Below are 13,162 nucleotides of genomic sequence, written 5' to 3' on the forward strand. Positions count from 1 at the left end.
TAGCGGGGCCTCCCCTTGCTTCCAACAACCCAAGAGTCCGTAGTATTCGGAGTTCTAGCAGGACCTCCCCTTGCTTCCAACAACCCAAGAGTCCATAGTATTCGGAGTTCTAGCGGGGCCTCCCGTTGCTTCCAACAACCCAAGAGTCCATAGTATTCGGAGTTCTAGCGGGGCCTCCCGTTGCTTCCAACAACCCAACAGTCCATAGTATTCGGAGTTCTCGCGTGGCCTCCCATTGATTCAAACAACCCAAAAGTCCATCTTCTTCGCAGTTCAACATTGCCTCCCTCGTTTCCAACAGGCCAAAAGGTCGTCTTCTTCGCAGATCCACGAAGAGCTCGTCACGATTTGCCACATTCCATTTCCCACGGGTTGTGAACAACACTTTCTCACACTTCCCGCAATCGAGTACGTGCATGACATGCCAAAGCATATCTTATTTGCCTTCCATCGCACTCAAGACGACGGGTTGTGAAAGAACGATATTGTTCACAACCAGTTCAAGGACAACGTCTCAATCAAGGGACATAATCGAATTATGTTGACTGGGTCGCTAAAGTAAACCCAAGTTCATATAATGCACTGCATCCAAAAGAACTATCCCCAACACGTGCATCACTGGGATGTTTCACTAGATGGAACACGTGCGTGACATTAGGATCCTCCAACACCTCTTCGTGATGGAAAGATAGAATTCGTAAGCAACCACAAACCTATCTTTTAGTGGGTAGGCAACACAGGGACCTATCAACCAATATCACCTAAGGCAGCGGGTGAAAATGGAAGAGATGCATGCTTGACCGTTCGATACGCAAGGCATGGAGCCAGCCAGCAGGTGCATCTCGATCACAACTCATACCCTCACGTTCGCAAGACACCACACCACAAGACGGTCCACCCCCTACCTACCATGGGCAAGCAAGCAAATGGAAACATCAAGTGATGCAAAGTTAAGCATCGCTAGGCATGAAAATAATTTTCCACAATATCCGAGGGACTAGCTGCCGAGCTGACCAACGATCAGTGACGACCGTGTCTTGGTTTAAAAAAGCTCAACAACTATGAAGAGGCTAATTGTGCCATGATAAGCATGCTAACGCACGCACCACGTGAGGTGGGAGGCCTCATCAAGCTCCCTTTAAAACCTGCCAGTGTGGAGCTGGCCGGCTCAAAGAGCACTCCCCCCTACAAGAGGTTTATATGCAAAAGGCAAATTTGTACAAGTAGATACACTTGTTTTGAGTAGACATAAGTCCATATCTCAAGCTACACATCGAATTTTCATGCCATTTTTTGTAGTAATTCTTAGAATAATAGTATCTCCTTGTTCACCAATTTTGTAATTTTTCTCGAAGGGGAACTACTTTTTTTATTTTTTTTACTTACCGGGTATGTGTAAAATCGGGGAAAATAGAAAAGCACATGTAGACTCCGAATTTCGACCTCATTTTTTCCAGTCCACAACTAAACAATATCAGGAACCTCCCCAAAAAATTTCATTCACTTTGGCCAAGGTCTTAAATTTTACAAATTTTGGCACCAAGCTATCTAGTTGCGGTGCACCGACCAACTTGGTCAAGTGCAAACTCCATCCAATTCAAAACTTTCGTGCACCAAGACTTTTACAGTACTCATTTGGGGACATTTGGAGGCCAATCCAACCCTCACATCTCAAACACCACGAATTTCATTTTTTCACAAAACTCCCCATTGTCATCTAGCTATGCCGTGGTGCACCGCCAACCTTGGCCATGTGCAAAACCCTCCGAACTCAAAACTTTCGTGCACCAAAAATTTCATGGTATTTATTTGGGGACATTTGGAGGCCTTTCCAACCCTCACGTCTCAAAAACCACGAATTTCATTTTTTCACAAAACTCCCCACCAAGCCATCTAGCTATGCCGTGGTGCACCGCCAACCTTGGCCATGTGCAAAACCCTCCGAACTCAAAACTTTCGTGCACCAAAAATTTCATGGTATTCATTTGGGGACATTTGGAGGCTTTTCCAACCCTCACGTCTCAAAAACCACGAATTTAATTTTTTCACAAAACTCCCCACCAAGCCATCTAGCTATGCCGTGGTGCACCGACCAACTTGGCCATGCGCAAAACCCTCCGAACTCAAAACTTTCGTGCACCATGACTTTCATGGTATTCATTTGGGCACATTTGGAGGCCTTTCCAACCCTCACATCTCAAAAACCACGAATTTCAGTTTTTCACAAAACTCCCCACCAAGCCATCTAACTATGCCGTGGTGCACCGACCAACTTGGCCATGTGCAAAACCCTCCGAACTCAAAACTTTCATGCACCAAGACTTTCATGGTATCCATTTAGGCACATTTGGAGGCCAATCCAACCATCACATCTCAAAAACCACGAATTTCAATTTTTCACAAAACTCCCCACCAAGCCATCTAGCTATGCCGTGGTGCACCGACCAACTTGGCCATGTGCAAAACCCTCCGAACTCAAAACTTTCGTGCACCAAGACTTTCATGGTATTCATTTGGGGGCATTTGGAGGCCTTTCCAACCCTCACGTCTCAAAAATCACGAATTTCATTTTTTCACAAAACTCCCCACCAAGCCATCTAGCTATGCCGTGGTGCACCGCCAAGCTTGGCCATGTGCAAAACCCACCGAACTCAAAACTTTCGTGCACCAAGACTTTTATGGTATTCATTGGGGGACATTTGTAGGCCTTTCCAACCCTCACATCCCAAAAATCACGAATTTCATTTTTTCACAAAACTCCCCACCAACCCATGTAGCTATGCCGTGGTGCACCGCCAACCTTTACAACCCATTCTCATTCATAACCAAATGTTGAATCCATACCAACTCATCCTTCCTAAATAGTGAATATATATTTGTATTTCATATAAATACCATGTCTCCTTGATACCAACCATCTCATTTAAATCACATGCCAAGTTCATACCAAACCCATCATCCACAATCCATGAATCACATCACTCATGCATAATCATTTATCACATGCTTTTAATATAACAATTAGATTCAAGTCAGTAATAACCATTCAAGATTAGAGAAACAACTAAACTATAACGATCTTGCGATAAAAACTTCTCTCACAACAGAGCTCTGATTCAAGATCGGACCGGTCAAAGTCAAAAGCTATGTGTTAAGGATCAGCTGCTAAAATATCAGCTCGATCCAACGGTTAACGAAGTAGTAACTTTCATTTTACGAAAAGGGTGCAGTGTTGTCAACAACACAAATTCAGTGATGAAAACTGCTCTCACTGTAGAGCTCCGATTAAAGATCCGACCAGTCAAAGTCAAGAATTATGTGTTAAGGATCAGCTTTTACAATTTCAGCTCAATCCAACGGTTAACGTAGTAGAAATCTTCATTTTACAAAAACTGTGCAGTGTTGAAAAAGAGTAGCGGTATATCAATCAAACATACTTACACACCATACATTTTTATTCGACCAACAACCTCATTCAAGCATCACAACCATACAATAGACCAAAAATCGGCAAAATAACTTTAAAAAAACATAAACCCTAGCTTCCCTTACCTGGAAAGAGCTAGTCAAAATAACCTCGACCCTTAAGCGAATGAGCAAGACAACTCCAAGAGCATATTTAAGATCTGAAAATCTCAATACAAAGGAAGCACGAGATTATTACGAGGAACCCTAAAGGCAAGCACGAAGATTAAACTAAAAGAGAAGAGTATGCATCGGAAGGAACTTACGTGAGTGAAAGAAATGGGTTGAACTCAGTTGAACTTGGATGAACCCCAAACCCTAGCAGAGGAACGTTACTGTTCTAAGAGAAAAAAGACTATTTTTCTGAAAGTGAGAAGAATGAAAGTGTTTCAGCTAGTTTAGGGGCTTTGGTTCCTTATAGGCCAGCCCTAGGCCCAACTTATTTGGGGCAGTCCTTTAAAATAAAGGTAGTAAAGTAAGTGGGCCTTACAACAACACAATTCTTCTTTTTTGGTCGGTACTTTACGGTGAAAAACCAACAAAACAAAAGACTCAGTTTCATGTACATCATTCTCAACCACTTTAAATGATATTAAAAACAACAACAATAAGGAAAAATAAAACAAAAAGAAAGACGAAGTGGTAAAAGTAAAAAAACAAAAGTAACAATACACAAAAGATAATATTTTTTAACTGGATTTGAAATACTTACTCAATGTTCAAATCAATTTAATTTCAAGTGTAAACTCATTCCACACCGATAATATATTGTATTAAAGAACTAATACATACCAGTGTATTATGAATAGTAAAAACTAGTTCTCACAATTGAGCTTTTTCCTCTATAATCACAATTAAAGAGAGAACATCAATAAACAAAAGTGAACAAAAAATATATTGATTAAGAATAAAAAATATAAGGAAATTATTATTGACAAACATTTATATATAAAACAATCAAACTTTAGACAATAAAACTTTAATGATGTATAAAAATTACGTAACTTTAGGATCATTAGATCTATAAATGGATAAATACCAGATAATACTTAATTAATTTAATGTTAGATTTATCTAATTGGAAAATTAATTCCATGTAATTTAGTGTATAAATAATGAAATCATGTGTTGAAAGGGGGAGCTTGTTCAACTCAAGTGAAGATGGTTTTGATGATGTCCAAGGCTATCCATCATGTGCATCACTGGTTTAGGCTTAGTCCTGATTTTCTATCTTTTGCATTAGGTGTTATAGATCAAGTATTACATGTAAAACAAGTTTGCATCAAATTGTGTCAACCATCAAACTCTTGAATGTGAACTCGTGAATAGATTAGCTACTTAACTAATAGATTAGATGAGGGCACCACACTGATGCAGTGAAAATACACTCACGATAATCTATTAGGTAAATTCCTAATCTATTAGTCAATGCAGTAGAACTCTGGTATAAAATTAGTTTTGAAATCATTTTTAAAGATAGAGAGAAAACTAACTGAATTACTGAATTACGAATTGAGAGACTGCTTTTCTGAGATCTATAAAGTTCTTGTGCTTTCTTGAGAGATCATTCAAGTGAACCTTCAAGAAGATTGATGGTGGATTCAACCTTGATGGGTCAAGCTTGGATCTAAGATCAAGTGAAAAATCTACACATCCACTAGGTGTATTCGTTCCTATTCCTTTCTTAATTGTATTTCTGTTTACAATTGATTCACTGTGTGAAATGAAGGTCTAGGTGCAATTGTGTGGATGCATTGCATCTAGGGGGAGTTCTTGATTTGTAGATCAAGCTCCTTAGTCTTTAGGGTCTTGAATTATATAGATGCTCTTGTAATTCTTGTATCTCTATTGATTTAGTGAAATCCTCCTAAGTGAGTTGCTCAGGGGAAGACTGGACGTATTGAATCGAACCAGTATAAATTGTTGTGTTCTTTGTTTCTCTGATCTTTTATGCCTTTCTGAATTGCTTTACTTATTTCATTAACACAGAACTATAAAACTGATTATTTGGAGTATAAGGATTAAAGAAACTTTCAAGATTCATTTAAAATCAGTAAAAGATTCAATAACCAATTCACCCCTATCTTAGTTGAGTTATATTAGACATATTTGTTTTAACATCATGATCAGAATGAAATTGCAGCACACATGTAATGGCATGTTAAACACTGTGAATAAAACTTTGACACATGTTATGGTGCAATTACGCAATTACGCAATGTCGTAAATATCTTTTAAAAGACCTTGTTCACACTTAGTGACATAATATGATATATTTGCATGGTTTAATTATATAATATATATGCAAACCAAGAGCAACAGTCAAAACATACATTCAAATAAAGTCAAATCAAGCATGCATTCTCAAATAAAAATAACCTTTATTTAATTTCTCTTCCCAAATAATTAATTTAAATGCAAAATCCTTGGCATTTTATCTCTAACCCTCAACTAGCCAGTTTCAACTTTTTGCTTTAAAAAAAAATACTAAAACTGGTTTTGAATCTCCAGAGTGCTGTCAACTATGCGTATTCATTAGAAAACTAAAGTATTATATTAAAGAAGGAATGCATACCAGTGAAATAGCTTACAATTGAGCTTCTTCCTCTGCAACCTTAGTTGAAGACAGAACATTAATTCACAAAAGTAAATAATAATAATAATTGAAGAAAATGTATCAACTTTAGAAGAAAAATAAAACATGTAAAGTCTATCTATTCATTCTGCAACAAGAGAAGAAAAGCAAGTAATCGAAGAAAGTGTTGAAATTTATATATTTGAAGATATTAAAGACATTTATATTTTGTCAATATGCTTTATAAACTCCAACAAAGAATTATCGCATACAGAAAAAATAAAGTATCTTTCAAAAGTCCCTTGAACATTTTGACCCTCCGTTAAAAATTGTAGTCAAAAGAACTTTCAATACAATCTATCTTTCTGTCATCTTGCCACTATTTTCTTCGAATTTTTTCAAAAGAAACAAGAAAAAAAAAATGAAACATATTCATCCCAGAATTAAGGATAGGGTATAGATAACTTACCTTAATAAGAACACACACGCCGCAAACCAAACAATTCTCTTTAGGTAAGATATTTTTAAAGGAATGAAATATAGTCTTTGGTTTTGGCTTTCCGAAAAAAAGTAATTCACAGTTACCATTGCCGATATGAATGTTTGGCTTGCCTGCAGTATCACAGGTTTTAAGAAACTGATTTTATATGACTTTTTTCTTTTTTTAATATTTTTTTATATACTTTATGTTACTGCTGGATTTTATAATTAAGAGTTTATTTTTGTCTGATACTATTTTATTTTTATTTTTTTTCTAAATTATTAATTTACAACTTCTAAATACCTAGTAATATTAAATAATGTTCTTTTAATATTATCCTCAAATATATAAAATTCAACGATTCCTTCGATTAATTTCTCTTTTTTTATTACAAAATGAATAGGTAGAGTCTGCAGGCTTCTTCTTCTTCTTTTTTCTAAAGTTGATACATTTTCTTCAATTATTATTATTCACTTTTGCATATTAATGTTCTTTCTTCAACTAAGTTGTAGAGAAAGAAGTTCAATTGTAAAACATTGTTTTGACTATTTGTAAAGCACTGGTATGTATTCATTATAATATAATACATTGGTTTTTTTTATATAAATTTTATTTTATTGATAGAATGTTTTATAAATATAATACATATATATATATATATATGATTAATCAGTTTTCTTAATTGATCTACGTATCATCAAAAGAAATTAATAAATACACTAATATTCATTGCGCAACAAACTCGGTCTTTGCGGGAAGGAGTGGTAACGCTGTGTTCGAGAGAATGGACACAGTACTGTGAGAAGTAGAAGAAATTTAATATACTAAAGAGAAATTAAAAGTTTTGAAAGGAAGGAACAACCATTTTGAAGGGAGGGGAAGAAAGGAAGAACATTCAAGGGAATAGGATCATTTTTTCACTAACATTTTGGTCCAAAAAAGTTCATCCTCATATCAACATTAATTTACTCATCTCCTTTTCAATTCAATTGAGAGTTCAATTAAGAGTCATGATCTAAAAAAAGCAATTTGAAAGTGCATTTCAGAGACATTTTTGAGATTCAACAATAAGAATACCTTAGGAAAAAGACAATAAGAATACTTTAGGAAAAGCACAAGGAACGAGAACAGATTGGCAAGTAACAGGTTACACGGTTTTGCTTTCTACTTTGCTACGATGCTTTGTTACATTTTGTGTGGTCATAGAATTGTATGAAATACATATAGAAAGAACAAAATATTGTCATCTTAGGCTTCTACGTTAATAAACCACAATTAAAAATAAAATTAAACTAGGTTTAAGGAATTTGAAATGGAGAAGACTTAGGAGATGTCGCTGGTGAACGAGGAAGGCAGAATAGGTTTTAGTAATGAAATTAGCAAAAAAACAAACAATTATTACAAGAGATAATTTCTCTCATAAAATTTATTAATTAAAGGTTTAAATTTTTTTAACAAAGTCACTAATAAAATGGACTCCATTACTATTTGAAGAATACTAAGTATAGAATCTTATAATTAAATATATTTTTTATATAAAATATATATATTTAAATTGGAAACCATGTGAATTAGAATTTTCAATATTTTATTCCCTAAAACATATTTATTTACATTTTATCTTCAATATTATTTTAATTGATATTTTAAATATTTTTAAATTTCTCTTTTAATATATTAACGCGTTGTTTTTTATCAAATTTCGTATAACTTTAATTCTTTTGTATTACATTTTGATTTCAACATATTAATAAATGTAGAGTTAAAAATTTGATATATGTAAAAATAACTAAAGATAAAAATATTTATTTGAGAAGGTTACACCGTATTACAAAAATATAGTACATATAAAAAATCATAAAAATTAAGGAAATTTATTTATTTTATGGACTTTGTTTAAAATTTATGAATGTTATGTATTGTATTTTATTTGAATTTACAATTAAAATATAGTTTTAAATATTCACTTTTATTTTATTTTAATACTCGCAGGTACCCGTGTAAATATTAAAAAATTATGCAAGTACCCGCATAACGGATACCCGACAAATATAGATACGAGTACATGACACATATTTATCCAACGGGTAAGGTATGAGAGAGCTACTACATGTACTTTACCCGCCCGCACCCCGTTGACATCCCTAGTTACAACCGAAAACTTTTCTCATGATCCTTCTTAATTCTTAATTAAAGATTTTATTTCATTTTAACAACTAATTAATAAAAGATTTATTTGCCATTTGAAATAATTTATATAAGCGTATAATTTTATATTTCAGTAATATTTTTATTATAAATATATTTTTTAAATTACTACTCAATGAAGTATAATTTTTACAGTTTTTCTCTCTAAAAGGTATTTATTTACATTTCTTCTTTATTCTTGTGTTAATTATTTTAATTAATATTTTAAATATTTTAAATTTCTTTTTTCGTATATTAACTCATTGTTTTTCATGAAAATCAATATAATTTTAATACTTTTGTAATACATTCGGTTGAAGAGGAGTTGAAAAATTGTATATAAAAATAACTAAAAATTATATATTTAATTCAAAAGGTAATTTTAATATTATTATTGTGGATTTAAAAAATCATTTTGGAGATGAGTACCATTTGGGTCAAATATGATAACAAATAATCATGTATGTAATTTAAATTTGAAAAGCCAATTAGGTTTTATTTTTACTTTTTGGTATGGTTTAACCATTATTGTTTATATTTTTAGGAGTCAAATGAAACTTAAAGATAACATTTTTCTTTATATTCTACTCAAAATTAAGGTGTCCAAAAGTTATGTCATTCTTAATTATATCAGTTATGCATATCAATGTTTATTTTTTTTCTAAAGTTTAAAATGGTTGTTTTATATCCAAATGTTTGCCCATGTACATGTAATTTACATGATGATAATTTTTTAATATTGTATAGTATCTGTTAGTTAGTTTTTTTTTTTTATTTGTGTTCTAAATTGATATTTTATCCACTGTTTCTTCTAAAAAAGGATTTATATTTATAGAAAAAAAATAGTAATAAATGTGTAGCAAACTATAAATAAAGTCAAAATTGACTTGATTTGAATTAAATTTATCAAATATATATGAAAAAATAATTTAATTTGCTAAAACTTTAGTATAATTTGTTAGAAAAAAAATTAAATAATAAACTGATTGTAAATGAAGTTGATGTAGTCCAACATTTTAAGTTTTTCTCTTGACGGAATATATTTTTAAGATTACAAATTCATATATTTCATTCACACCCTTCTCTTATTTAAATACTATAATGAAAAAAAGTGAAAAGTAAATAAAGATGGATAAAAAAATAATAGAAAATGTTTAAAAATTCATATTTAAAATTTAACTTAAATGTTTTCAAAACAGTGGAAATCACATATCTTATTCTCAATCCATTTATATTTATTTTCATTACTTTATTTGAACATATATTATAAATTATAAAAATGTGCTCATCATATTTTTTTTTTTTGTTTTCTTTACTAGAACATGCATATATGTACATAGTTAAGCAGATTCTAATATTTAAAGGATTTTAAAAATAAGTTTTTAAAATATAGATTATATGTTTAATTATTTTAGAATCTATCTATTACACCTGTCTTAATATTTAAAATAATTTTAATTAAAATATTTAAAGTCTTAATATTTTTAATAATATTTAAAGGATTGGCTTCACTTTGAATTTCCTTCTAAAAAAACACTTCTTACTTGAATTTTTAAACTTTTAATAAAATCACTACTTAAAAGGACTCACTTGTCATTTGAAGAATCAATCAATACAAAATTCTTTTATTTAATTTCAATTGTTGGATTGATTTTTTTTTTCAAGGAAGTATAAAAATTCTTAGTGAAATTTTATAAAAATTTTAAAATACAAAACTTATAAAAATAACAAAACTTCAAATTCAAATTCAAATTAGATAATTATTTGTTGATGTTATTATTGATTTAAATTAAAGTTAATAATTAAAAAAATAAATTCAAAAAATGAATAAAGTCAAAAAATGACTTGATTTGAATTAATTTTAGCAAATGTATATGATAAAATAATTTAATTTGTTAAAATTTTAGTATAATTTGTTAGAAAAATAAAATTAAATAATAAACTAATTGTAAGTGAAATTATATGAAAAAATTGAAGTAAAAAATTAAATATCTAATAAAAATTTGATCATCATCAGGTAGAGCCATCAAAATAGGTTATACCCCGCGAGCCAAACCAGCTCATCACAGCTTTGGGTCGGGTCGGGTTGAAAAAAAATTACAAATTGCAGTACGGATTAAAATTGAACTTGCCCACTAAAAACTCAGTTCATTCGGATTGAACCCGTAATGAGCCGAATTAGCTCACCAACCCACAAATAAATTTTAAATATTAAATTAATATATACATATATACATATAATATATATATATATATATATATTACATAAGTATATATATATTATATATATTATATATATATATAATATTATATATTACATATTATATATATATATATATATATATATATTATATTATATATTATATATATTATATATATTATATATATTATGTATATTACATATATTATGTATATTATATATATTACATATATTATGTATATTACATATATTATATATATTATATATGTATATATTATGTTATATATATATATATATATATATATTATATGTATATATTATGTTATATATATATATATATATATATATATATATTATATATGTATATATTATGTTATATATATATAATATATATATATATAACATAATATATACATATTATATATATATATATATATATATATATATATATATATATATATATTTATTTATTTATTTTGTAGACAGGAATAAAGAAGATGTTTCAAGAGATGAAAATATAATATATATATATATATATATATATATATATATATATATATTTCGTAAACGGGGATAAAGAAGATGCTTCAAGAGATAAAAATGTTGTGGATTTATCTATTCAAAATTATAATACTATAGTTTGATAAGTGATAATTTTTATTTTTGTGATTTTAGTTTGTATTTGTAGTTTAATATAATTTGGGATTTTGTTTAGATTGTATTGAAGTTTGTTTATATTTTAATCGGAATTATAATTTAGTTTTCTTGAGATTGAAGAAAAAATATTGTGTTTCTTTTTTTAGTTATGTGAGCAAGTGAGCCAACCCGTTTAACCCGCCAACCCGTGGTGGGTCAAGTCAGGTTCTAATTTTTTTGCTCGCTAATAAATGAGCGAGATTGGGGTGATCCACTAAGTGGCCAACCCGTCGCGAGCCGAGCCGGGTTGGGTTGAGTGACCCGTTTTGATAGCTCTATCTAAACTCATCCAAATCTTTTATAATTGTCTCTTTCTTTCTACACTAGCAGAAAAATATTTTTCAGTCACAGTTAAATAGAGTCGGTAATAATGAAATGACGCTATATTTAAAGAAAGAGTAAAATTATAGGATATTTCTAGTCGGTTTAAAACTGACGGTATCATCTTATATGATATTTACTACTATTCTCATTGTGAATAGTAAACCAGTGGATGAGTAATATCAAAAGGTGGAGCAGATGCCTACAGAGATTTTTGGAAGCCACGTTCTCTTCTCCCCCGCACTCCTATTCCTTCAAAACATTTTCTTTTCTCGTCGTAAGCCATGCATTCTTCGGCAACATCTTATCTTCTCTTCTTCAAAGTTTTTTCTCTTCTCCTCGAAAGCCATCTTCTCTCTATGGAAGTTATTTTCCCGCGTAAGTCATTTTCTTCTCTCTGTAATATGATTTTCTCTTCCCGAAGTTATTTTTGTTTGAAGTCATTTAAAATTCACTTTGTTTTGAAGTTTCAAATACTCATAAACCCTAATTTCAATCACTGATATGAGTTTTTGTATTCGTTCAAATTCATTTTCTTCATTGTATATTTTCAATGTCAAGTTCCTCACATCAATCCCTGCAAAATGTAAATATTGTTTCAAGTTTCTCCATTCTAACATGTAATAGTTTAATAGGATCAACTATAATGAATTTGTCAAATAAAAAAAATCATACATGTATGAATCTCCTTTGCTTTTCCAATTTTAAACTCTTTTAAACTGTTATTTTTTCTTAAGGATATCATGTTACGATGTTTGGTTGAAAGTTGGATTGGAAGCGATATTTGATCCTTTTAGAAGTCTGTTTCCCATGGTTCTGGTTCCAAAAATAAAACAGAGATCGTTGTGTGGGCACCTAAGGTAAATTCAACTTTAAAATATATTTGAAATCTCTTACACTTGTGGACACACAATATAAGGGTCTGTAGAAGTTTAAACTCTGATAGTACTTGTTGTCAATGTTCTTCGCTTCTTCACGCTAAACGATTACGATAACTTATTTTCCTGTGTGCTTCATAGATATGAAGATAAATTCTAACTTGTGTATTTTTGTTCTGGATCATTTATATATTCAAAGAAGAGCAAAAACATGTAAAAGATGTTTGTTACTGATTCATGAAGGCACTCATCCAAATTTTATCCAAACATGACAATTAAAGTTGGCCTGCGCTTACTATGAGGTGAATTGTGGCAAGTATTGAGTGCATGAAAGTGTTTATGTATCACGTAAGCTTGGC

Source organism: Vigna unguiculata, chromosome 6 (genome assembly GCF_037176805.1).
Source record: "Vigna unguiculata cultivar grain cowpea cultivar isolate G323 ecotype 2 chromosome 6, ASM3717680v1, whole genome shotgun sequence".
NCBI lineage: Eukaryota > Viridiplantae > Streptophyta > Magnoliopsida > Fabales > Fabaceae > Vigna > Vigna unguiculata.